Source organism: Rhinolophus hipposideros (assembly GCF_964194185.1).
Source record: "Rhinolophus hipposideros genome assembly, chromosome: 8".
In the NCBI taxonomy this organism is placed as follows: Eukaryota; Metazoa; Chordata; class Mammalia; order Chiroptera; family Rhinolophidae; genus Rhinolophus; species Rhinolophus hipposideros.
This window is the reverse complement of record NC_138054.1, coordinates 90,054,427-90,082,356: the sequence shown is the minus strand read 5'-3', so window position 1 is coordinate 90,082,356 and position 27,930 is coordinate 90,054,427. Positions and strand designations below refer to the sequence as shown.

Genomic DNA, 27,930 nt, shown 5'->3' with positions numbered 1-27,930 from the left:
TCTGTCACTTTTGATATTTTTTAAACAAATGATATGATATGAACAGGTAAGAAGCAATTTTTAGAATGTTACAGAATGTTAGAATTCTGTATGAAAGGCAGTAATAGTAAAAGGCAGCTCTTCACAAGGTCCCCAATAACAGAGATTTTTAAGCATCCTGAGAGGCCCATTACCACATCCACAACTAATTCTACTCTCCACCAGGATCCAAAACAGGTGGGTACAATTTGTAGGTGATGACATTAACTTTTCAAATAGACTTTAGGCTTAGTAATCTACCAGGTGGGATTCAAAGACAGAGAACTGAAGACGATGTCAGGGCTTCTACCTCTAGTTTCTACAAGTGGGGAGGCGGTGGAATGAACGTTAAGTGAATAGAGAAGAGATTTATAATTTGGGAAAGTGTTGAGTTTCAGCTATTACACAGCCATCCAGACTGAGGTCAGGAAATACAGTGCAAATACAGACCAAGCAAGGACGTGGACTTGGGAGGTGTCCACATAAAATCCATCTTTGGATTTCAGCATCTACGGATTCTAAATGAGATGACCCAGGAAAGAGAATGATATGCAGCATATAGGGCTGAACAGAAACATGAGCATGAGCATGTCCCGATCCAAATTCCTTTTTAAAAAAAGAAAACTGTTAGGCCCTATGACAGGCAGCCCAAAAAACAATCACGACAATAACATTTTCTGTAAAATAAGTATAGGACACATTGCTTATAAATACTCTCCAAGTTTACACTATCTGTTGTCATATTAAAGGGTCTAAGAAGCCAGTGGGTAAGAAGCCATTCGATGATTATCAACAGGATCAAAGACCCAGAGCATACTGCCCAGTGTAACTCACCTTCACGAGACAAAAGCTAGAAACGATCCATGCATCTCCCAGTCTTCTTAGAACAATAGTATGTGGGTCGTGGACAACTTACCTGCACCTCACTAATCTTATGAGTTCTTGGTGGGAATCTGACTCCCCAAATACCTGCCACAACAACACAGACCTCAACAACTGGTCAGTTTTAGAAAAGTAATCCAAACTATTCAACTGGTCATTCTCTTCACATGTTAGAAACATCAACTCAAACTACCGAACAATATAAAGAATGAGTCACTTCACAAAACATTCTTAGATGGCAAGTTGAAGGACTAAATAAACCAAGTCAGGTAGATTCTTACAAGGAAAGGAGGGACTCTGTCAGTCAGCAACAAAGAGAGAGGAATCAACTCTCTCAGTGAGACATTAATGAAAATGTTAGCAAACAGAAGGCGAGAGGCTCTTGAAGCCTAAACCACCGAAGGGTGCCAAGGCAGTGGGGATGCGGCTGGCCTCGGTGTGCCTTAGCCACAACCCAGGCTCCAAGGCAGGGAAAGGGGCAGAAGCGCCCTGCTCCCAGAAGGGGAGCAGAGACCAACAAACCCAAGTAAGGAGAACCACGTGACAGGCTGGAGACAACCGCAAGCAAGTGGGTGTTACTAGTCACTATCTAGAGCCCCACGAATTCAGAGGAAAACATTTGGGAAAATAGTGTCAATCTTTTTCTCCATTCTAAAGCCCTCATTCATCTGGGAGCTCAATTCTTAGTCTTTATAAACACAAATGACACCTACCTTTTGTCTCAATTTTGAACAGCCTCAGTCAAGAACTTTCATGGAATGCATGAAGTTGGTCAAAGGGGACAAGCTTCCAATTACAAAAGAAAGAAGTCATGGGATGTAATGGAACGGCATGGTGACTATAGTTAATAATACTGTACTATGTATTTGAAAGTTGCTAAGAGAATAGATCTTATAAGTTCTCATGGGGGGGAATGCAACTGTGTGGTGATGGATGTTAACTAGGCTTATTGTGATCATTTTACAAAATAAAATGTAGTACAGTATCATTATGCTGTACTACAAGTAACACAATGTTTTGTGTCAAGTGTGCCTTCATTTTTTAAAAAGATCTTTCAAGGAAAGACTAGAAGAGGTCCTCTAGTCCTCACCGTAACACCCGTTCCCACACAGCGTTCCAATAAGTCTTCCATATGCACCCCCGACACTTGGACTCACTCTCTTTCACCTTTTGCTCGCAGTCTTTACATTAGCTGAGTAACTGTGTGCCATTCAAGCCCACTCCAAACCCCTGCCTCCACTGAGAAGTCATCCTTGATGCCTCCAACCATGCCATGCTTGCCCACTTCAATTAATTCTTCTTGCAATCAGTCTGTATTTTACAGCTTAACATTTTAGCATTCATTACTAATGTAAAATACCTTCGTATTTGTAACTCCTAATTTTCACATATAATACCTCATCCGGCTCTCTAAGTACAGAAACACACCCTGGTCCCTGCTAGCTTTGTAACTGTGGGCAAGTCGATTTCTCTGTCTAAACTTTGCTTTCTTCATCTCTACAATGAGGATACTTTAACAGTCCCATGGAGTTGTTGTGAGAAGTCAGATAACCCTTGTGAAGGACTAGCCTGCACAGCACCTAGCAGACACGAGATGATAAAGAAGAGTCAGTTAAAAGATGACAACAGAGCATGTTCTACAGACTCGCGCAGCACAGAGAAATAAAACATTCTGTGAAAAGCGCTACGTTAGAACACGTCTAGCTGATCCAAGAAATGTTTAGTTTATATTGCTGAATAGGAAGAGCTGTCAGTTCTCCGAGAAGCTTGCTCAGATTCCTCAAGCCCCTCTGAGGGGCTCTCACAGCCCTCTGGGAACGTTTCCTATGCCAGCCCTATTCTGGCAATATAAGTACGGTCTCCTCATTTCTGCTTACATTCACCAGAGTAGGCATTGTGCCATGTTTACCTCTGAAAACGATCAAATATTTGATGAACGAAATCCACTTATTAGACTTCATTGTTCACTAACAGACTCTCCTCTTATAATCAAAAAGTACAGACTCTTAAGGCAGAATAAGGTTCTCCTTAAGTTTTTCTGAAGTACATTAAAACAGGCTACCTTTGGGCTTTTTGTTTTAAAATGAAACTGTAACTCTCCATGTCACACTAATAGTGCCAACGTTCTCTAAAAGAAAAGAAAGAAAGAAGAGCTCACGTCCACAAAACTGAACACGCCTGTACAGGAGCGAACGCCGGCTGACGTTACACACTGTAGAGCCGTGGGACTCACAGGCGCTTTCACGGGGGCTGTGCTGTCCAATATGGCAGCCGTTCGCCACATGTGACTATTTAAATGAATTACAATTAAGTAAAATAAAAAATTCCTTTTCTTAGTCACACTAGCCACGTTTCAAGTGCTCACCAGCCACATGTGGCGAGTAGCTACCATACTGGACAGTGCAGACAACGACCATTTCCGAATCACAGAAAGTTCCATTAGACAGTAATAACCTAGATCTAGACGTAGATTGAATGCATGTAAATGAAAATATTAAGAATCCCATTTCATCAGTAAGCCACTCCCTTTTAATCAACTCTATTAGCTCAAGTAAAAGGATAAGCATAAATGTGAACCCAGAGGCTTTGTCCTGGCTCTCACTGAGACAATAATGACAATTCTTCAGAGCTAGATTGAGAGGGTCCCATAGTATCGGAAGACTTTATTCTTCCATTCTTTCAGCAATTTACACAACTTGACCTGAGGAAAAAGAACAAGGAAGCATTTTTCTCCGCCATGCCTTCTATCCAGCACAGTCCCATCTGCCAAGTTTCAGAAGCACATGTTCCATTATCTGACACCGTCAGCGCTCCTCCTTTGTAAATTCCCCTCTCCACACTGATCTCTGATTCACTCAGCATATTATTCCATCATTCTAAAATCAGAACCTAGAGTCTCTGGCAGATAGGCTGTATGTAATGACAGTCTGGATAAAATCCTAAGTCTATCCGCTCTCAAAGGATTTTTCCAATCCTATGCAATTGCTGTGTGAGCATGTGAGAGGCTGCACTTTTTTCTTCATTGTAAAAATAAAACCCCGACTTCTGCAAAGATGGTAAGTTACAAGACGACAGGCAGAGTTCTGTTTTTCTACAGAACTAGAGCTTTTAGGAGCACATGTTTTCAATCACTTACTTCTCAATAATGGCAGAGTACTTTGCTAGCTTTATCTGCCACATGCGTTGATTCTCGCAGGCTGCTTAGACACAGGAAGGGAGATAAAAGGGGGGCGGAGAGAACTTATGACTTTGGGCAGGGCTATGTTAATAAAATTCCTCTCTAAAGTCTGAACCATAAACATCTTTCCACAATGCAACGCATGATACCGGCTGTAAAACAATCACCAGGGAGACCTGTTTACTGAATCATGTATGGAGAGGAGCTGGTGTAACGAGGGTGTGTGGTAAGGGAGTGAATGTGCCTGAAGAGTGACCGTCCTGTGACATCAACACCCTTTTCATAGAGACTTGAGGGAAAGTGGGGAAGGCCAGATAAACTAGTTTAGTGATGATCATTCTAGTTTTTTAGTTATTTCTTCATTACAAGAACAAAAGAAGGGAAACAAAGCCCTGTGTGTATGCATGAATTGCATTTCTCTGGAGCACTTCCCTTTTTTTATCCTCCAAGGCCCAGGTACCAATGACCTCTGAGGGGAAAGGCCAGCCATCTGTCAGGAGAGGAGGCCAAAATGTGAGCAACTATTCCTTTCAATTGAAAGAGCTTCTAAATCTGAGAAAGTTAGCAAAAGTAGGGTGGTTGTCTAGAAAGCAAATTCTCCCCAGCGAATTCTGCCTTGAATGCAAAGGATTTCATAGAAAATGCTTCCAAAAGAACTTGGACAACAGGAAGAAACAATTCAAGCACCAGGGCATAAGTCACATGGATAAGGGGAAAGGGGAGGAAGGAGGATAGAGGAAGAATCAGAAAAAATCTTAGATCTTGAGGCATAAGAATCAAAATTGCAGGCTTCAAGGTAAAAAGGAAAGAGAGACTGTGTAATGTAACATCTATGCTTAAATGGGTCCTTGGGAGACAGAACGCACTCAGCTAAGAGAAAAGAAAAAGAAAGAATTATACCACCTCAGTTTCCCACTGGGCTGTTAAAAATTTACCAATTTAGACATGAGAGAACACCCTTTCATTGTTCACATCCAGCTCAGATTAGGGATTGCAAACACTATAACCCAAAAAACGGATACAAGTAAATAGACAACAGGAGAATATTGCTCCCCACCAATATGAGTCAATTTTCCAGGACTACATGTCAAGAAATCATTACCATGTGTCTTCTACAAATGAAAAATACAGGTCGAAACTTGCAACAGCTCAACCATGTGAGTGGAGGGCCAGAGAAAAAGTAGAAAAGCATGTAAAAGAGAAAACGGAAATTTGAAAATTCATTACACAATTTTAAGCACTGAGAGATCCATATGCTACAAATGGGGGAGGAGGCAAATTCCCTAGGCTTTGAAAACCACTGGTCTCCCCAAAAATGCCAGCAAACAACATCCAGAAAGAAAAACAAGTGGGGGGCGGGAGGGCTCACCAAGAGAGGTATAACCAATAATAAGTAAGCTACACTCCCAGCAAATAGCGCTTTACAATGATGTGAGCACCTCCACACCAGGTATGAATTTTATATAAAAGGAGTAAATTATAAGGATCTCGTAGATCACTCACTGTTCATATATTAAATTATTTCTAGTAACCTGGGAGTCTTTTTAACATTTTTGTCAGGTGCTTTGACAATGAAGTTTTGGAAGCCACATCTTACCCATCTTAAAAGTTAAGATAGCTGGTTCTTTAGTTGAGCTAAGCTTTAATTTCTACAGCAAATATTTGACTTTAGAACATCTAACACTGTGGCCAAGTGCAAATATTTGCTTAGCTTAATCATTCTCTATATATTATTCTACTTCCCCTGTAAATATGAAATGTGAGATGAAACCTAAAGCCATTAATGCCTAAATTCAGCTACAAATTAAAAAGTGCTATTAAACAAATTTGAGATTGGGTAACACTTTAAGTTCTGCACCACAGGCCTTTCAATCAAGAAAGTAAAATGTAATTTACTATAGAGCAGTACAGCCAGAAATTACCTCAAATGGATACTCATAAACATCACAGATTTTTACAGACCCCAGGAAAAACAAAATGCAATCTGTAGTTGGAATTTTCAGAATAGCATTAAGCAAGCAGGACAGGAATGGGGGAAGAAACTTATTATTTTATATCCTAATATTCATATTGAGAAATGTGGGCAAACACAGTGACAACTTGGTTCCAGGTTTGAGAGGTAAGCACTTAAATATAGTAAACTCCCCCACCAAAAATGCTTCTGTACACTCTACTCTCTTTTCAGCATAATCATGCAAAGCCCTAATGAAACTTGGAGCTTATTTAGATCACAAGTCTCATTTACTCTGAATCTTAGCCTATTTTGGCTAAGGGACAAAGTTTCTGCCTTCCTCTCCCCCTTGCTGTCCCTTGTACTGCAGCTCCACACCACACCATGAGATTAAATCTGTTTATTCACATGTGAAACGGGGACTTGTTCCTTCCCTTCTAAACTGTCTACAACAGTCAGGATCTATCGTCTTCATAACTGCATGACTCATAATTGCAAGTAAAGGACATCTATCTCACTTCCTTTATAACAGTTAAGGAATATGACACAATAAATTCTTCACATTTCAACATAAATCTTGCTCTCAAAACCACAGCCCTTCAACTTGCTTTTTAAACTACAGCTAGTTTCTGTTCTGAGGCACTGTGAAAATTTTACGTGGTTTCTTGGGGGTTTTGATTAAGTGAAACTTTCCTATGTGCATTTTTGTTGTTGTATTGATTTCAATAATCTGTCCAATTGAGTATGACCATGAACTTTCTCAAAATGATTGTGATCATGTCTTGTTGATCACAGTCATTATGAGAAAGTTCATGGTCATGAGTATACTTCCTGGTTACTTTCAGGTCAAAACGTTCACTATGTATTAACAATATGCCTTCTTCCCAGGTACAGATAATGAAAATTAATATTACCTACAAAACAAAGATAACAGTATACTAACTCACTAATGTTTCTATATCTGGGAATGTGTTGTAATGATTATTTACGAAAAATGCTAGCTCTAGGAATATTACCTAGAATAAAAATTATAGAGGCAAGTAATGACATCCATCTCACGAGTACACTAGCCTCAAATTAGGTTTTTTGAACCAAGCCTTTATTAGAAATGACAAGATTCTTTCACATGCCTTAGTGCAATCCAAAGAGCAGTTGAGAATCTGAGTCTCAGGGAAACAACAGATTTAAAAGTGGGAAATAAAACTACGCAATGCTATGATATGGCAGAATGTGCACTGGTGAGGCCCGAAGACGTCAATCAGAAATTAGGTTCTATTATTTACCGACTCTGTGCCTCACTTTCTTCACTTTCAAAACAAAAACAAAACAAAACAAAAGAATGGGACTCTAAAACTCTGTTAGAAGGATTCATCAAAATTCAATTGAGTAACTTTGTAAACCAAATGTAACAAATGTTACAAATTATCGATATTTTAGTGCCAAATGCCTATAGGATTAAGAACACCAAAGTTGGGAAGTTCAAGCAGAAGGAGACGATGGGGGCACACAGAAACCAAGCAATATCCCCCCACTGCAAGCAGCATTTCCATTTTCCAGCATTCCACAATTCAATACCACACCCATTCCCTCTGCTGCAATCCCTCATTCTGGTTTTGTTTTCCCTTTTTTATCCCATCCCTCCCTCCCTGCTCTTCACTTTTTCCCAAATTCTCTGCTTAAGAGTGGCACCAAAGAGCACCACTTAAATTTACTTAAGGACTAGAGAAATTAAATTGCTGGCCTGTGCTAAAGAGAAAAAAAGGGGGTGGGGGAACACCGTTCCACAAAGCTCTTCAGGGACACACAGAAACTCTACAAAGTGTGTGCTATGCTATAGATTGCCTCAGGAAAAATCCCCCAGAGTCACTGGCACTGCTTTTGACAGAATACCAATAAAAGTATGAAACAGAAAATCATTTGTGGCAGAAAACAAAATTCATCTACCTACTAACTGATTTAGTTTAAAAAAAAATCTCAACTACAACTCCATGGGGCTATTAAACCTAATCTTAATTATAAAACCTAATCTTAATGATAAAACAAATAAGTTTATTCTATAGGCCCTCCTTCAAAGCTAGGTTAACAATAAGGTTTTGGTGTCTTGTTTGTTTTTCTTTAAAGTTTATTGGGGCAACAACTGTTAGCAAACAATAAGGTTTTAAACACTAGGTTTTTTGTTGTGTTGTTTTTTTTTACAGTTGGCCTTATAGGACCTTAGTAATAAAAGACAGATACTAAATAAAATTTCCATTTATAGTCATGCTGAAGGATGACTTAAATTTTGCATGGTTCAAAGAGGGCCAAAAGCCTTAATTTAAAGCACATATCAGTGACCAAATACATTTTCAATGGCTCAATCTACCAAATAATGCATTAGGCATATTAACACTTCATCCGCTTTAATGACAGACAAGTTTGCTAGAAAAGTCAGTATCATCAAGCCAGTGTCATTAAAAAAGGAATCATTTCTTATTTAAAAAAATGTCTTGGGCATAAACAAAAAGCCATTCCTTCCTTTCACGTGATTGATTTAATGCTGGTAACGCAGGATGGAAACACACATAGGTTTATGAAATCATTTGTCAAATTGTTACATTAGCACTAAAGGTCAGACCTATTGCAAAAAAAAAAGAAAAAAGAAAAAAAGAAAAACAATGTATTTCAACTAGAGATTAAAAAAAAACAACGAATGATGAATTAAGCAATAACCATGTTCAAAAGTACTTGGTTAAATAATCGTCGTGGCGTGGCTCCTCCAGAAGACAAGCCGGCTCAGCCATGACCTTACGCCCTCTAGTCCCACCTCCCCATCATGACAAGGTCCACACATCAACACCATCTTGCCTCCTACAACAGGAGTGAACAAGAAAGACAAGTCGGCCACTTACAGAAGAAGCTAAATACCAAAATTGGATTAGAAACCCCTTTAACAGCCCAGATATTTAGAGCTAACCTCCTGAGTTCCAATGTATCACTCACAAATTCCTTCTATCAGTTTCAATTAAAGTCCTTTTTTTGTATTAATCCTCATCAGACCCCAAGTAATAAATCAGAGAACTACAAATGTAGTTTATTAATTTCTGAGTAAATTTTTATCTACCGTTTCTATTGCTCTGAAAACCAGGAAAAATTTCCCACCAATTTTTTTTCCAAATGTGTTACAGAAGTTAAAGGAAATTGAAGTTAATTGATTATTAAAGTACCTGAATACTCCATTTCAATATAAAAGATTTGATTTTAATCTTAGAAGAAAAGGCATTAAAGATGAAAGAGGCGAAAGAAAAACCTATTATGATCAAACCAGTCATCTACTAACTATAGAAAAACAAGCTAGTTTATTTTTCTATGTCTTCAAGATTTGGCACAATTCATATGAATTGATGTAATAATTTGTAATCTGTACTCAGTTAAATTCACCCACCAAGAACTTGGAAATGGTTTATTTATCAAGGGAACATTAATTTCAACAAATAAAATTAATCCTAACACTATCACTAGACAAAGATTTTACTTCCGTATATTTTAATATTAAATGTTAGAATTAAGTTATTTTTTTAAAAGCAGATACTGAAAAACACTCTCCCTGGCCCCTTTATTTTAAAATTCAACCCCTGGTAGAACCAAATTGAGGATCTCCTGAGAAACTGAAAACCTGAAAGCAGATTCAATTTTTTTCATTTTAAAGACAGACTGCAAAAGTCCAGTGAAATTATCTTGCCTCTCAAAACAATTCTCTGATACGCCCCAACTAAAACCAAGCTTCTGAGGATCCCCTCCTCTAAAGTCAACTACCCAATCCAACTGTATTCCTCTCCCCCTCTCTCTACCTCTACACACTCGATCACATTTGGTCTATAGAAATCTCTCCCAGAAGTCCACTTTTGCTGTCTTTCAACGTCTGTTCCAACAAGTCTGGAAGCTGTGATGTAGTGGGGATCAACTCAGACATGGAAATCAAACTAGACATCGAGGGGCAGGAAGGCAACTTGACCTCTCAGCTATATTCTCTTCGGTTAAATGCGAATTACCTCCTACCTCAAGAGATTATGCTGAGGATTAAGTTAGAGTAGTTCACTGTTACGCAAAGGAAAGCAGACTTGTAAATAGCTCATCACAGACCTACCACATACTAAACTTTTTGTAAATGACTATTAAAAACAGATCCTACATTAATGCACTGGATACATAAAGAAACTCAATTATTAGTATTTAAAAAGTAAAAACTTCAGGCAAATTCCTCCTTTCCTCACCTACCAAATGCCAACCAACTTTTTCACAGATCAAATGGGTTGTCTTGGCATGTTCTGATTACAATCTGATTCCCTTTACAACAGTGCACTCAATTAGGCTAAACAGGATTGTTCTGCTCGTTTACTGGTTCCAAAAAAGAGAAAACAGTACTGCAAATTCCTTTGATCTCCATCACCCAGGGAAATGTAACACTAAATTAAATAAGTGTGTGTGTAAAATAAGTCACTAGTTATTTTTCCTCCTAACAAGTCAACCTATAGAGTCCAGGCAACGTCCTGTAAACTATCAACGAACGTTGATCTACCAGGAAAAGATTCCTTGAAAGAGTTTCATGGGCAAAAAAAATCTAATAATTTACTGGTAAGTAGTAAACGTACTTGCCAACTTAAATCCAATTTGAAGAAAGATACCTCAACATATATGATGTTATACAACTTGACCCACATTTATAGAGAAGATGCCATTAACTCCAATGTCTCAATAAAGCCCTACATTTCAAGTTTGGATTTTGGGAGAGCTGGGCAGGCCCTCCCAGAGAAGAACTTTTAAGTACACATTTCCTGATTCAACAGTTTACCCACTACACTTAGAAGTACTTTCTGAAAAGTATTTTATATTTTCTAAGTACATGGCACTTAAAATATTTTTAAATCAAAGTTTCAATAACAAATATTCTTAGTTCCTTATTTGAAAGCTAAAACCACTATTTATAAGTATCAAACAACATTAACTAATGGTTCTTTGGAATCCGCAATAAAAATGTTGTTCAAGTGAATTAAATAATGGGCATTAATTTCTTTTCATTGGTACAGTACTGTTTCGAATTTTTTTTCAATGTTCAAAAAATGTTAACTGTTTTAATGGTGCCAGGTGAAGCTTAATAACCTAAGATTGTTCCAATCCACCTCTGACATTCCAGATGGTACAATTTATACATACACTAAAGAAAAGAAGTGACAAGTAAAATCCTACTCGTTGGAAAAGTTAACAAATAAAAACCCCGCCACTGTGTGTGTGCTTTGGAAGAAACATACGAAGTTCCATTTGAACATAAGTTTTAGACGCTTACTCACGTCCAAGTGAAGACAGCAGCTGAGTAGGTCAGGACTAGATATAAAATTTTTAATTATACTCATTGAAATAATTTTTAAAGCCATGAGTTCAAGGCACAGTGTAGAGATCCAACGAATATGTATCAGACAGACACCTATTACGTTCTGGTTACTGTCCTACCTGCTGGAGGTGACCAGTGCAAAGTCCCTGCTCTTCAGGACTTCCCACTCTAGTGGGAAGAACAAGACAACATGCAATGGAAATAAGTACGTCTACAGCGCGAGACAATTCCAGAGGAAAACAGAGCGGGAGGTGGGAGGGGGGACCGGGAGCAGACCTCAAGGGTGAGGGGAGGCCTCGCTGAGGCTGAAAGTGAGGCCACACAGGTAGGTCTCCGGGGAAATGTATTTCAGACCGAGGGAAGAGGCAGTGCAGAGGACGTCACTGTCTTCACAAGAGCACTTTGCCTGGAATAATGGGGATGGAGTCAGGAAAGGAGAGGATGATTATAGACCTTAAGTACAGAAAACTCTTGTTGTGATGTTTTGCTGCAAAGGGGAGCAGAGAAATAAGCCAAAAGAGGAAGTCGGGTCAAAAAAGGGGGGTTTTTTGTTGTTGTTGCTGTATTTGTTTTACAGTAGGAGCCAAGCAGCACGTGTGTGTGCTGTGGAGAATGATCCCCTCGAGTCTGTAACACCACATGAGACAGAAAATGACCGCCTGAGGGGCAGGGGCTGGGCTGGTCGTGGAGGGCACAAGAATAGCTGCTCCATCTCCACACCCAGGAAGGGGGGTCTGTGCTGCAAGGGAGGTGAAGGTGGTGGTGGGAGCCTGTGCTCGTTCTCTTCTCACAGCTCTGACCTTCCTCACTGCTGCAGGGAGCCCAGCATAAGGCAGGAGGAAGTGTAAGAGGAGCAAGTATGAAACAGTCATCTCGGACACTGGGCAGGTGAGTGCACGAGGAAAATAAAGAATGACTGCCCCCCGGCTGTAAGGGCCTCCTTGAGTTTTATGAACCAACGGAGAATCAACAAGAAGAAAGTCCCCTAATCTGAGATATAACGGCTGGCTGCCTTTGCACTAACAAATGAAAAATTCCTTAACACAAACTGCTGAAGACGGCAAATGTCTACCACATTGTGAGTACAGCACAGGAAAAAACAATGCCCTGGAGGGTGCAGTTTCTCCAGAGGATACGCTGGGAGAGACATCCCATTGTCATACCATGTGCATAGCTGCCTTATCATCCCTGGAAGGAAGCCATCGTCACCGAAGGATTTACCGTTTCCCCGAAAATAAGACCTAGCCAGACAATCAGCTCTAATGTGTCTGTTGGGGCAAAAATTAATATAAGATCCGGTCTTATATTTTATTGTTATTATACTATATCATACTATACTGTACTGTATTATATTCTATAAAACCCGGTCTTATAATAAAATAAGACCAGGTCTTATATTAATTTTTGCTCCAAAAGACACGTTAGAGCTGATGGTCTGGCCAGGTCTTATTTTCGGGGAAACACGATAGTAACCTTGGGCTGAAGTTAACTCCCTTCTGTCAAATCACTGTAAACAGAAGCTGGGTTTGAATACCTTAAGCCAATTATATATTGTAATGATAAAGCATATGGTTAAGTTATAGTCTTACTCACATAGGTACATAAGGATTATCTAGGAGCATTCAATTAATCACCAGAAACTGCAATATAAAAATGTATTCTTAATTATATTGTGGTGACGGTTGCACAACTCTTTGAATATACTAAAAACCACTGATTTATACACTTTTATGTGGGTGAATTGTCTATTATGGGAATTATTTCAATAAACTTTTTTAGTCTATTCTAAGCTTTTAATCTCAAATTAATCATTTTTATCATCACGAAGTAAAAATTTGATTTTTTTTTTAGTTTCTTTGTTGAAATATAATGAGAGATAGAGCAAATAGAGTATGTTCTGAGGGTTCATAAATACTAACTTTGTAGAGATTTGGAATTCTTTCAGGATGAAGGGCAGAGTTCGGGTTGGGGTTTGGGCTGGACTTTTTTCCTTTTTAATTATTTAAAGTTTATAGATTCTACTACTCTTGTTCACCCCTTTGATGAAGACATACTCAAATCACCTTGACTAAAATGAACAACAATCTTTCGACTGTGGATAGCTCCTAATAACTACTACATTCTAGACACTCATTAGTAAGACTGAATGACAAACCAATACCTGGACCAAAATAAAAAGATAAAATGTTTTAAGTACTAATTCAGGTAATGTCACATTTTTTAGAGTTATCGTACTTCACAGAAATTTTGTACTTCAAAATTTACCAGCAGGCCAAATGATTCATAAATTCTGTTTTTCTCCCTGAGACAGGAGATAAATTCAACAATTTCACCACTGATGTTTCAAGTCAGTTAAAATGTAAATTGTGGGAGATGTCTCCACTTTGAAAGTACTATCCCTACAAAGACTAAAAATAAGTCAGAGGATTAGAAGACTGAACTGGCAACATTAAGAATGTTTCATGGGAGGAACAATGGATAAAGAAGACAGAAAACAGCAACAACAGGCTTAGCCACTTCCAAAATGGAAACTGTGAGCCTAGGCAATTCAATTAACTCCTCTAGACTTGGCGCTCTCATTCTGTGACCTGGAAGCGGCATCGCATCGGCCCTGCCTCCTCCATAAGGTAGCTGTGGGAACCAAACCAGAGGTCAGGGAAGGCTGTTCAGTAGGTGTAAAGCCTTCTGCAAACAGAAGCATAATCCTCATTTCACTCTCAAAAAGCTCAGTCTCCATGATAAGCAGTTGATCACCTTCTACTCTGCGTGTATGAAACTGCCTGTATTAGGCTGCTACATATGTAGCACAGCACCATAGACTGGGTGGCTTAGAAAGCAGGAACTTATGTCCCACAGTTCTGGGCCCTGGGAAGTCTAAACTCAAGGTTGCAGCCAATTCAGTTCTCAGCTTCTCTTTCTGTCCTCAATGGCAGACAGGGCGTCTGGTCTCTCTCCTCTTTGAATGACCCTCTTCTCATCAGGAGGCCAGCCCCACCCTCACGACCTCATCTACACCTACTTACCTCCCAAAGGCCTCACCTCCAAATACCAAAATGCTGTGGGTTAGGGCTTCAACAGAAAAGACTTTGGGGAACACAGTTCAGTCCACAGCACTCCCCTACATTTCTTTAATGACTATCTTCAGGCAGAAATTAAACCTTTGTATAAAAAAATGAATGGGGTGAGGAACATTTAAAGGATAGCTTACTTTTAAAAGGGCTTACTTAAGGCAGTTTACTGAGATTCGTATAATACAAATTAAAATTTAAACTAGATGAGGGAACGGGGATGATGAGAAGAGCTAGGATTTACCCAGCACTTACCTGTACCAGGTACTGCTAGCAGTAAGAGCTTTCCAGTTTATCCTCACAGTAGTCACACAAAGGGGAATGATTTATAGAGGTGGATCCTAAGCACACAGAGGTGAAACAGGTTTCCTCAGGTCACATGGCAAATCTCACAGGTCATGCAGAGCCTGTATCTACACTACGTGGCTTCTCTTGTCACTGAGACAAAGGAAAGTTGCAGAGGGGAAGAGGGGATTGAAAAGAGGAAACCAGAAACAAGATGTTCAGGTTCATTTTCTACCTTTCTTAAGATGTGGCCAAAATTTTATAAGCAAATAGCTCAAATGAAACTTAATCAGCCACAGGATTCTAAATGCATTAGTTAAAAACAAAGCACATGCTCAGAAGGTGGTTCTCTGTGGGAGGAAGAGCTGAGAACAGTTTCTCCTCTGGGTCCTCATCAAGACAGGCTGAACAGCAGCCCGAGGAGCCCGTGGAAAAACCATTCACGACACAGGGCAGTGGCCTCTCACTGCACTATGCAAGTAAAGCAAATCAGCCAAAATTAACAACTACAAAGGTTTCCTAGTAATTTAAACAGAGATTGAGGGGTCACTACAACACAAGATCTTAACGAGACGTCCGTGGATAGACTTCAGGGGTTCCATAAACTACCTGCAATTGTGTGTTGTGGATATGCAGCAAAATGTGCACAAACTCTGTTCTGGGGGGAAACCATAGCTTACACCAATACTCGATGGAGTCCCTGATAAAAATAAAGTTAAGCACCCCTGACAGAGGAATTAATGAGCTGTGTAACTACCAGCAGAGCCTATCCAAATCATCTCAGCCCAGGCTTCGCGTAGGTACAGAGCACAGCTGGGTTGCTGTTAAACTGCAATAAGTGACTGAATAAATGCAAAATCAGAAATGGTCTAAGTAAGTATAGGTGGGGGCAGCCGGGTGACTCAGGTGGTTAGAGCGTGAGCTCTGAACAGCAGGGTTGCCGGTTCGATTCCCACATGGGCCAGTGAGCTGTGCCCTCCACGACCAGATTGAAGACACCAAATTGCCGCTGAACTTCTGGAGGGGTGGCCAGATGGCTCAGTGGTTTAGAGCGTGAGTTCTCAACAAGGTTGCCAGCTCAATTCCCACATGGGATGGTGGGCTGCACCCCCTGCAACTAAAGATTGAAAACGATGACTGGACTTGGAGCTGAGCTGCGCCCTGGAGAAACACACTGTTCCCCAATACTCCCCAATTTTAAAAAAAAACTTGTTTAAAAAAAAGAAATAGGTGGGCAGTACCTCATCTGTGTACACTATCTGCCCATGAATTCTGCCCATCGATATTCACTGCTGCAAGTATCATTAGATACATTATAACCTCCAAGGACAGGATCCATCTTCCTCATATCTGAGTGCCCTGACCATTCAATAAATGGCTTTTCACAATAAAGAAATTAATACAAATCTTTACATCCATAAATATCTAGCTAATAAAGACCTCTGGCAGAATGAGTTTATTTTTAAAAAAATTCAAAGTATTCCTTTCCCTTCATAAAATGAAATGGATTACAAAATGAGATACACTGGGTAACTGAGGGGAAATAACACTTACATGGAACCACTAAAAAATTAATACTTTGGAACCACTAAAAAATTAATACTACTACATTTTACAGGAACCAAAACTTAGCATCATTATACCAGAACAATGCCCTTAAAATAAAGTGTAATCCAATTGTATTATTCCTAAATTTATACCTTTATGCCTGTCCCCTAAGGATGGAAAATGAGGCATACGTGCTATATAATATTTATGGTCTTTATTTCTTCCTCTCTATGGCAAATAGAAGACAAAATCAAAACTGCAACATAGCTGAGACCAGAAATGAGCAGTTATTTAAATTTTTTTAATAAATAAAAGGGGTTAAAATCCAAAATAATGACAACACCAAATACTAGCAAGGATGTGGAGCAAAAGCCATTCTCATTCATTGCTGTTGGAGATGCAAAATGCAGCAAGTTTGAAGACATGTGGTAGTTTCTTACGAAACTAAACACTCTTACCACACAATCAGAAATCACGAGCCTTGATATTTATCTAGAGTAGGTGAAACCTTATCTCCACACAAAACCTGCACTTGCAAATGTTTGCAGCAGCTTTATTCATAACTGCCAAAACTCAGAAAAACGAAGATGTACTTGATCAGGTGAAGGGATAGACCGGAGTGCACTCAAACAATGGACCGTGACCAGCGATACAAAGAAGCTATCAGGGCACAAAGCCACCTGGAAGACCCTTACATGTTTATTACATTACTAAGTGGAAGAAGCCAGTCTAAAAAGATTGCATACTCTATGATTACAAATATATGACATCTGGAAAAGACAAAATTATGGAGACAGTACTGATTAGATCATAGGTTGCAAGGGCTTGGGGGAGGGAGGGCGGGAGGGAGGGAGGAATAGGTGGAGCACAGGGTATACATTTAGAGCAGTGAAACTATTCTGTGCTACTGTAATGGTAGATGTGTGTTGTTCACATTTGTCAAAACCTACATAGGACGTACAACACAGAGACGGAAACCTAACATACCCTACAGACTTTAGTTAATAAGAAGGTACCAATATGGGTTCAACTGTAACCATGAGCCACAGTAATGGAAGCTGTTACTAACGGGAAGCTGGGTGGGAGGGGGCGTGTAGGAACTCCGTACTTGCCACTCAATTTTTCTATAAAACTAAAACTACTTTAAAGAATAAAGTCTATTCACTTAACCCATTAAATAGTGAATTTAAAAATTTTTAATGTTTTAATGTATCACATACAATAAAATATTACTTATACAGTAACTGTTTACACAATCAACTTAAGCCTGTTGGCAAAACGAAAGAAAACTTTCCACAAAAAGCCAGACTGCTTTAAATATTACATTCTTTCAGCATGTTTTGCTCTACCCTTCCAAAGATCAAAACTCAAACTGCTCCTGCCCCCAGCACACTTAACAGTGAATACTAATTGCTACACTTCCTTCCATCAACATCTAACATGCTTAAAAAAAAAAAATGACTACTCCATTACTGAATATTCACTTACCTAGTCAATGTGAGAATTATATGCTCTGTGGAAAGAGCACAGCCCATGAAAGAAGAGATTGCCTAAGTAGGTGGTCAAAGAATATAAACACAGGTAAAAATGCTTCTAATTTTCCTAATTAAAATACCCACACACAAAAAACAGTAAGAATTAAATACCTAAAACCAAAAGGAGAAAATAATTGTTCAAAAGGTTCAATCTAGATGTTTTTCTATATAATTTTAGTCAAGTAATAAATAAATGTGCATGTCTTTCTTACCGCTCCCTCACATATTTAAAATTCCTAGATAATATTTCAAACTATTTTCCTATCTTTTACATTTAATTCATGCAAACTGTGTTACTAAGCAAATAAACAGCAGTATGTGTACTACGCCACAAAAAAATTATAATTCAGTCATTTGAGGTCTTCCAAAACGTTTATCAAATCTTTTAAAAGAAAAAATCATTTGTATTGGGAAGCAGATCTGACTGTTACAGAGTTTTGTCTTGTTTTTTGTTTGTTGGTAATATCAAAAACTACAGAAAGCTCACTATACATTTTACATGTGTAAGGCATCACCTCCATATATTTAACACTTTAAATGTGTTTGAAAAGATAAAATGTTAGTAACACAACAAAAACATTTTTTAAACATAATCAAGAGCCATTCTTTCTCCAATCTCACTCCTGAGACCACATTTAAAAAAAAAAAAAAAAGAAAAAAGAAAAAAGAAACCTGGTTATCTGCTTCCGTATGTAAGCACTCTGCTTGTCTGTGCAAAGCATAAATTGGTCCAAATAAGAAATCCTGAAAGCAGTGCAAACAGAAGTCATTTCAAATGGTCTTTCACTAAAGACACACAAGTTAGGTCACTACTGCGCTGAGGTTCACAACCAGCAGACGTGAATACACCAGTTTCTATGCAGCTCGTTTGAATTATTAGTAGATAACCTGGTGCGTTTGTGGTAAACACAGCTGTGCACACAGCAGCACACAGCACCTGCAGGCCTCTGACTTGAACAATTTTCAAATGCACAGTATATTCACTCCGTTTTGTTCCTTTGAAGCTCAATAGTCACCTATAAACTGACCCTCTTTTAGAACCACAACTACAAAAGCTCCTTCACTTTGTGGAAAACAAGACATGAGAAACATATCTAATTGTTCATCTCTAGAACCAAGTGATTATTTCAAATCTTACTAGCATAAACATTTTCATTTTATACAGGATCTCCCATACCTACCTACCATATTCTTAAAAACTTCTTCACAAGTAACTTCTGATTAATCCTCTTTTCTACTTTCTAAAGTGACCCACTTCCATTACCTCATTTTTATCCCCAAACCCTGCACACATCGGTCATATTAATCACCATAAAAATCCCACTACAGGGGATTTAATGCATCAACCAGGTAATTCTGTGAAGCCACAGCCTCTTCTAGCTCCTTTCCATCATTCTTTCTCTCACTGCCAAGTTTCTCAACATTTTCTTACTAGCTGCAAACTGCTTCTACACCTCACTGGCCAGCCTGCACCTCCTGGGCTGCTCTGCTGTCACCAAATTCTCAGGACTTCCACTGACTCCTGCTGAAATAAATGGTATTTTTCAACAGTGTTTGCTCGCACCTCATTCTCTAGCCTAAAACACGTAGGTGATTGTACTGTCCCACTTTGAAGCATCTCCTACCTTTATCCCTTTATATTGCTCTACTTTTCAGATCTCTTTCTCAAGTCATTCTTCCATGTCCTCCTCTGGCCAGAACATTGGCTTTTCTTGTCCAATAACTACACGTACAACCATTACCTCAGCATCAGCTCCTACTATTTCACTTTCAGCGCACGTACCCTCTGCTTAGCAAAAACAAATCATAAAGCCACGTGGGCCATGGCTGCGGGCACTAAGGCTGGGGAGGCCCTTTTACAAAGGTCACCCACCTCTTGTGGGATGAGAGGTGACAGTCGGGTTAAGAACAGGGGTCAGGAGGCGGCTTGGAATCCTGGCCTGAGCACTCACTAGCTGTGTGGCCTTGGTCAACTCCCTTAACCTCTCCAAACCTGTTTCCTTGTTTGTACTTCAGAGGCATTTAGACCTGCAAGGATTAAATAATTCAGGCAAAAACAGCAATATTAAGGAAATGAAATCACCCATAATCCCATTATCCAGAGATTAGCACTATTAACATTTGCTATATTTCTTTCTAATCTTTTTCCTTCGCCTACGCCTACGTGAGTAGAGGTGGGTGTGCACATAATCAGAATCCTACTAAACACTCGGCATCTATAGTTTTTTCCATTGAGCTTTACATGAGGATATATTTTATGTCATGATTTTTTAAAGGCTACATGATATTTCCTTTTAACGATGGGCCATGATTCAACATTCCCCATCTACTATTGGGTACTTAAAATGACAAATCACTACCTTTAACTTCTTTTCTGTTCCATTTTTTCTTTTGTTTTTCTTTCCCAGAAAAAGTCTCTTCCTCCTCTATTCCACCTGTGAGCCAAAAATTGTTAACAATGGCTAATAAATCATCTAGCAGTGTGAGAAACACATTTTTATCAAGGAAGAAGAAAGTAATGGCTCAAACAGTGATATATACTTCCCATATTAAACTTCCTAAAAAATAAAATCATTGGCATGCTCAGAAGTTACCTTTGCAAGTTTCAGAAATCATATGTTCCTTTGGTTTTTGTCTTCCTCCACTGGAATGTAAGTGCTATGAGGAGAGGGACTGTTTTTGTATCTGCAGCAACTAAAACCGTACCTGGAGCATAATTGGTGTTCACTGTATTAAGTATTAGCTGTTATTACGTGTCAGGTACATTCCTAAGAGTTTGCACACCCTCTGAGGTAGATTTATCATTTTCATCACAGGCACAAAGAGGATAAAATAACTTATCCTAGATCTCACGGTAAGAAGTAGAACAAGGAATAGAACTTAGGCAGTCTAGCTATGTAACACCAAATTACACTGAATAAATTTATTACTTACACCAGCACAGCTCCATGTGATAGCACTAAAAACTGAACATGTTTATACTGATTTTCCATGCTAATTAAATGACAACATTATTGTCTTTCATTACAAATATATGTCAACTATATCAAGGATATTTTGGAGGGCAAGTCTTCTACCCTAATCACCATTAATATTTGGAATAAAAAAAAATACTTACAAGTGAACTTCTGAAATAACCTGGTTAGATCTAGGATACTTACTTCCCTCTTTTTTCCCTAGATTCAGCAGTCTCTGCTGCCAATTTAAATGTCGCTCTTCCTTTTTAATCAGAGAAAATATTTTCTAGATAAGGTACATTAAAATTCTCACATTTTCTAGAAAATGTTGCACTCTCTTTCCTCGTTCCAGGTTATTTTAAGAAGGACTCATTTTTCCAAGGAGTTAAAATGTATCTCAACCTAAGCCACCTCCCTCACCCCCCACCCCAGCAGGCCCCCCAACATCCCCATGTTCTGCCAGTACACTGGGCCTCAGAAAAAGGCCTCACAGTCACTCCATGTATAAACAGTTTTCAATCAATTTGGTTTTGACTTTTGCTGCTTTTTTTAAAAATGTAGTGGACAATCTTAGAAGCCTGTGGGCGTATCTCAAGATAAAGGTTGACAGTGATATCAGACCACTGAGAAAAATGTGTCATTCATATCACAATCTATTTTACAGTCTGTAAACCCTGACTTTGTCATTGGCCTATATTCAAAAGCTTAAAGCTACTCAATCTTAAAATTCTTCCCAGTAACTTGGAGCCAAAAACACATTTTAAAATTTAAAGGTGACCACACAAGTCCCTGAACAGAGACATTTCTAAACCCTTCTATTAATCATCCAGCCCAAAGCCAAAATCTGCTAGCAAATGCTCTCTCAGTCCCTTTGGTACAGTGTAACAAGAGGTAAGAGGCAGAGGGAAACATCTTAGCCATGTTATCTCCTTTGAGCTAACATTTATTTCTGTTTGAGTTTTACAAACTAATCCTAGAATAGCAAACAAAGAACCAGTTAAAAAAAAAAATAGTGGCTTCCTATGTCATTATAAAATGGATGGTTCCACTGGCTACTCTGACTACACAATAGCAAGCAAAACCCTTTGACCTTGGAAAAGCATAGTAAATGGAATACCTACTAATAAATTACATGGTTTACCAATTTCTTCAAACCAAAAATAAATCTTACAAGCAAACTATCACACGAGTAAACAAAAGCTTGTCTTGTTCTACCATTTGCTTAAAAGCAAGCACAGTGGCGGTGGGAGAGGGATTAAGAAGCAAAGCCAGACAAGCCCATAAAACCTCCACTGTAAGATACAACTACCCTGCAGGAGCAGCCAATGCATTCTGACCTAACAGCTGTACCCAGTGGCACTAATTAAAATGAAAGGCTAGTCTGCATAACACACAAGCAATTCAACTTACGGACAAGTTGGTGGGGTTCATCACACTCTTCCCCCCACACCCTTTCAGACCTACAATGTAAACAATAAATTGGCACAAAGCTGAAGATACCCACATTTGAAAATATATATACATTCAAGCATTTCAGAAATCATCACAACCTTGCAGCCTGGAACATATCCTATAGGAACACAGACTATGAAACTCCCCCTACACACACACACACACAAAGGAAGTGGTACAGCTACATTACGTCAGCTCTCGCCTCAATTCATAAACGAAAAACCACAAGACAAAAATCTAAAGGGCCCTTTTTTCTGGAAACCTTAGAGTGAATGAATGTAGTTAAGTCTTTAAATACGTTACTGCACAGTACTCGGTGCATCACTTTCAACAGCCACGGGGAGGGAAAAGTGGAATCTTAGTCAATTCGATCATGCAACCAGATCAAATAACACGGCCAGCACAGCCTGCCAAGCGCCAGGGCCTGCCAGAGTACAATGAGCACTCAAGTGCTGGGGACTGAAAACCACCTTTCACTGGTCCCAGAGATCTTTATAAAACAGTTTAAACACTACTAAATTACAGAGTTGGAAAAAAACAAATACAAGCTTCTAACTGCTGCTCCCACACTATTGTGAAGATGCTGTTAAGCCTCTAAAATGTCTGCCTTGTGTTATTTTAATAGGCAAAGTAAATATTCAGAAAGGCAATTGCCTCGTAGAGCCCAAATCTAATACACACATAAAAATGTAGAGATGGTTGTGCATCTGGAAATAATTGACCACAGATCAACGGGCTTACTTGGGATATTGTTCCCATCTGTAAGGTTTCTAATCATGTCTACTTTAAATTTGGAGCTCCTAGCAAAAAAAGGAGGGAGGGAGAAAAGAAGGAGGGAGGAAGGGAGGGAGGAAAGGAGGATGGGAGGAAGAGAGGAAGAGAGGAAGAGAGGAAGAGCGGGAGGAGAGAGGGGTGAGGCGGGGAAGAGAGAGACTCAATATAGTAATTTTGGCACAGAATTGTAAGGACTTTGTTAACTCTGTTCTCAACTTTTACTCAGTGTCTCAATCTTAAAGCACACAGACACAATTTCAAAGGGAAAAAATTAGTCTCTCTGTTGACCCCTGTGTTCGTTCACATACCATTTTTAAAAATTTCCATGTGGCTGAGAGAAAGCCTCCAGCCAAACAATACCCCAAGGACAACAGTGGCACATGTGCACCAGGAAAAGGAGAGTAAAACAAAGTAACCTATTACATTACTTTCTTTCTCAGAGTGGCGAGCGGCCTCCCCATAGCTTCTAAGCGAGCACAGTATTTGAGTAAACAAGGGGAAGGGGCGGGGAAGCCACCACCTCAAACCAAAAAAAATTTAACAATTTAAACTTCAAGCAATCGTCTTCAAAACTATTTTTGCATTTTAGCCACTCCGGTGAAATAACAGCATTTAGGTCCAAAAAACAAATTATATTTGTCACTTAAGTAACCCAAACTGCTTTATAATCAAGTCCATCAAATTCATTTTATTTTTAAACTTAAATTTACTCCGCAGTAAGCAAAGAAGTTTCTGATCAATGTGACTTCTGGATTATGCATTGCTCATCTTCAGTAAGGCTTTCTTTTCAGAGAAGACAAACACGTTCTTTAAAAATAGTGTTTTGTCTGCCCAGAAGATGTTTAATTGGTTTATTTAACTGGGATTTCTAGAGTTTGGGCAATTAACTCGTAAGCCCAACAGAAATGCAATGGGACCTAACAAATACCGATTCCTGGTTCCTGGAAAGCTACCACCATCCGTAATTACCCCAGAGTTGTTCATCTTTCTAGAGTCAGCTACGACACTCCCACACACCCACCTCCGAGAGCCCCTGCGCCCACGCGTGATCAACTTCCTGGCCCACGACCCGCATCCCCCTCACAGCACTAGGCGCGCCGGCCACTTGCCTGCGGCGGGTCAGCGGCTGGAACTGAGCTTGCGGGACTCGTCCTCCTCCAGCAGGGCCCGCAAACTCGGGCCCGCGGGCAGGGGCGGGGCAGGCGGGGGCTCGGGGCGTGAAATGCACTTGCTAAACAAAAGGAGGCCCTGGCAGACGCAGCGTGAGGGTGCAGGTCCCCGCAGACGAGGCTCGGGGGCTCCAGGAGGCGGTGGCCGCGCGGGGCCCCGCCCGCGGCTGGGGGATGCGGCCGCACTCCGGCTCCGGCTCAACACCGCCACATGCCTGAGACCCAGACGCCGGGGGAGAAAGCGCAGCCTCCCCGCGGCGGCGGCGGCCGGCAAAACCTGGGCTGGAGCCGGGCCCGTTCCCCGCCGCCAGCACCGCGGGCGCGCGCGCACACAAAGCCGCTGCAATTTTATCTCCTTCCTAGCGAGCTAGGCCAGCCTCTCGTCTCCCCATCCTCCCTCCCCTGCCGACAGCCGGAACTCAGGGGCCGTGTGATTGATGGCAGCTCTTAATAGCGTGGTCAGCTAGAAAATGCATCTGCAAGCAAGATATTAAAGAGGCAGCGCATCCCCGTGAGTGATCAGCAGTTCACACGTCCTAGAGCTGCCTCTGCTTCTGCCAGGAATATTAATACCAACCACCTCTGACGTCTAACAAATGCAAATGCAATAACCAACCATCACAGACATCCTGAACATGTGTTTCAAAGATGCACAGGAGAAAGGAGCATTGTTTGGTGTCAGGCAACATTTCTGACCCCAATTTTCTTTACAATTTAAGAATTTTCTAAGTAAGAGTCTTCTCTCCAACCGTTTTCCACAAAAAATTAAAGATCCATCTTCTAGGCAAGGCGGACTTAAACTGAGCTTCATTGTCCATCTAATAAGGAAGCAAAATACATGCACATTTCTTGCCATGAGGCCTTACATTCACAGGCTATGGATTCCAGACCCCTCATTAATTCTATTGTTATGTGCATCTAAATAGAATTGCCAATTGTTAATTTCAAATTAGTTTCTTCCCCACCCCCAATCTGGTAAACATCTACCAACCTGCTAAAATTTATCAAAACTAAACTACATTCATATCATGGACTCCCTAGCAGCAGCAGCCAAGATAATTTTTTTCCTATTAAGACACACCATTGAAAATTGTTTTAAATATATTCCTATAGACTATGAATTCAAAGTATTATGCTCACAGGGTGTCAACTCAAATTTGAAAGTCACAAGCTCAAAATTTTAATGATTACTTTTAGTATCTTTAATATTACACCTTTCGCCATCCAGGCAAGTTTCAATGAACTCTCAAATAGTTTTATAAACGGTATTGGACCTTGTGAGGTCCAATAAAGTCACTGAATTATTAGGTACTTTCTTATCAACAGGCAGAGACTTAGATTAAGTGGTTTGCCCAGTCTCTAAACAAGGCGTGGGGGGTGGGGAGGGGCGGGGAGTAGATCCCAAGGATCCTGCCTTGCTGGCACAGACAACCAAATTGACAGCCACATTCGCTATTTAAACATCATTCATTCTGCTGATATCTTTTAAAGAAAAATAAAGATATTCTACAAGAGACAGAAATACCTAAAACTACTAACAGCATATGCACTCAGAGCAAGAGCTGAGAGGAAGCATAGCTTTGCCACCCTGAATGGTGGCATGATCCATACAAATCGGAGGTGGTCTCCACTGCAAGTGTAGCTCTGCTATAAGCCCCAGTAAACACTGTTTTTCCACGAGACCATCCTGAGGGAACCTGAGGCTTGAAAATCTGCTTCATAACCAAGTGGCTCTACTCCATGTCAGAGATGAAATCAGCCCCAAAGGCCAGCAAGCAACAAAAGCCACTCCTGTACTGGGACACACTTCCATTTTCTAACCAGCTGTATCTAGACACATGGCAGAGCCTGAAAAGTCATGTTTTATTTTCCTGTAGACCTTTTAAAAATTGCTCATTTACACTGAGCTGGAAAGGGCTGGTGAGAACAACCAAACTGCTCTATTCTGAATTCATACTGTACCTAGTCTCTCAGGCAGTTTAAATGCTTCGGCAGCACTTTATGACTTATTCTTTTCTCCTTGTTTTGCACCCTCTCTGCCAATCCATCCACACCCAGCCCCCCACCTTCCAATTACACCAGCCTTTCAATTTCCCCAAGGTATCCGGATTTCTATCACAGGGCATCACTGCTTCTTCCCACAAGAGCAGGAATGTATCCCTGCCACCTTCCCTACCCCCACTGCTCCCCACACACAGTGAAAGCCGACTCCTCCTTCAGATCTCAGGTCAAATATCACTTGGTCAAAGAAGCTTCCCCTGAGGCCCCATTCTAGGTCAAGTTGCTTTGTTGTAAGTTCTCAGGGAACTATGTTCCTTTCCTTGAGAGCATTTTTCTCAGTTTCATTGGTGTGATTTTCTGATGAATGCCCCTAGTCCCCTCTAGACAGCAGAGTCCATTAGGGAAAGTTCTGTTTGCTCATCATAACATTTGGTCAATAACGGACCGCGTACAAGGGGGTGGTATATAAACAGCCTGGGTGTGTGTAGGCTGTACCATCTCGGTTTGTGTAAGTCACTCTTTAATGTTCACATGACAAAATCACCTAACAACGCATTTCTCAGAACACCTCCACGCCTAAGTGGTGCATGGTACCAGGTGTCACACACAGAGCTCTATGGACTGAATAAGTGAATTGAGGGCAACGACCCTGTTTTACTCATTTTGTATGTGTCTGTACAGTTCTTTGCACAACAAAGCCTCTCTCAAATAAGTAGCATCTACGCAAATAAATAGCATTTCTTTTATTAACCTTTAAAAGTCTAGTGAAAGGAAGATTTTAATCCCCACTTTATAGAGATGTAAATAATTGTGCCAGGGTAACTCATAAAAACACTGAAACCCTAACCAGGATCCTATTTGCAAGTCCCACTTTTTTAAAGAGTTAATGAGGTGCAGAGGCCATCATTAATTTATTCAAGCCAAGTTCTTCCTCCTTACCTGGCATTTAAGCAAGGGGCAAACAGCAGCAGGTAAACTGGATAGATCACTAAACCTTTACATACACAGAGCAACGTAAACAGAACCTGAAACTCTGAAAGCACGTGGTACACTAGTTTGTCTTCCATACTTCTGAATGCAAAAGTACTACGAAATTCAGCTGTAAATGGGGGGAGCGGGGTAATCTTCACCTCTTTTACCTTGAACTTTTTCTTAATTTTCAGTTTTCCTCTCTAAAAGATCTCTCTTGCCCTGACATGGAAGCCTTTGGAAGAGCTCGCTTGAGCTGAGGACTCTAAAGAGTGGTGACAGACCATTCCAAAACTGCCCTCCCCTGCTCCTCAAAGTGAAGAATTTATTTTAAACCCCATTTAATGTGAGCTTGTAAATTAAGGGATCTGTAGATGAGAAATGGGAATTATTACAACAATTTCTCAGATGTTTTGCACATGAAAAAGTGCAAAAGTATGGGAAAGGAATGGAAAAAATTAGATACGTCCCATCCTTACCCCCAAATTAATGCTCCTTGTTATTTTCAGCATTCTCCATGGCACTGCTTGGTTCCCACAGCCCAGCCTTATCAATGGCTTTGCTTCCTTTTGTCCTAAGTTCCATTCCACACAAATTCCAGCCCCAGGTTTTATAACACCCTTCATTTATCAAAACAACCCTGTCAAGTAGAGTACCATTAACAGATAATGAGAGGAGACAACAGATGCAGTTAGAAGCAAAGCACTCCATATTCTACAGGCCTCAGCATGCAGCCAAGTGAGCTGACATCTGACTTCACCCTAACAGTTATAATTAA

At 40.1% G+C, this 27,930-nt stretch overlaps 1 protein-coding gene across 1 annotated transcript in view; it reads right to left on the bottom strand.

The window, feature by feature from the left end:
• Window positions 1-24,399, bottom strand: part of RERE (arginine-glutamic acid dipeptide repeats) — a 280,788-nt gene extending 256,389 nt beyond the window's left edge. The window contains exon 1 of the mRNA XM_081057650.1: window positions 24,123-24,399. The gene's annotated coding sequence lies outside the window, so the exon portion shown is untranslated. The remainder of the gene's footprint in view (window positions 1-24,122) is intronic.
• Between the last annotated feature and the right edge of the window lie 3,531 nt (window positions 24,400-27,930).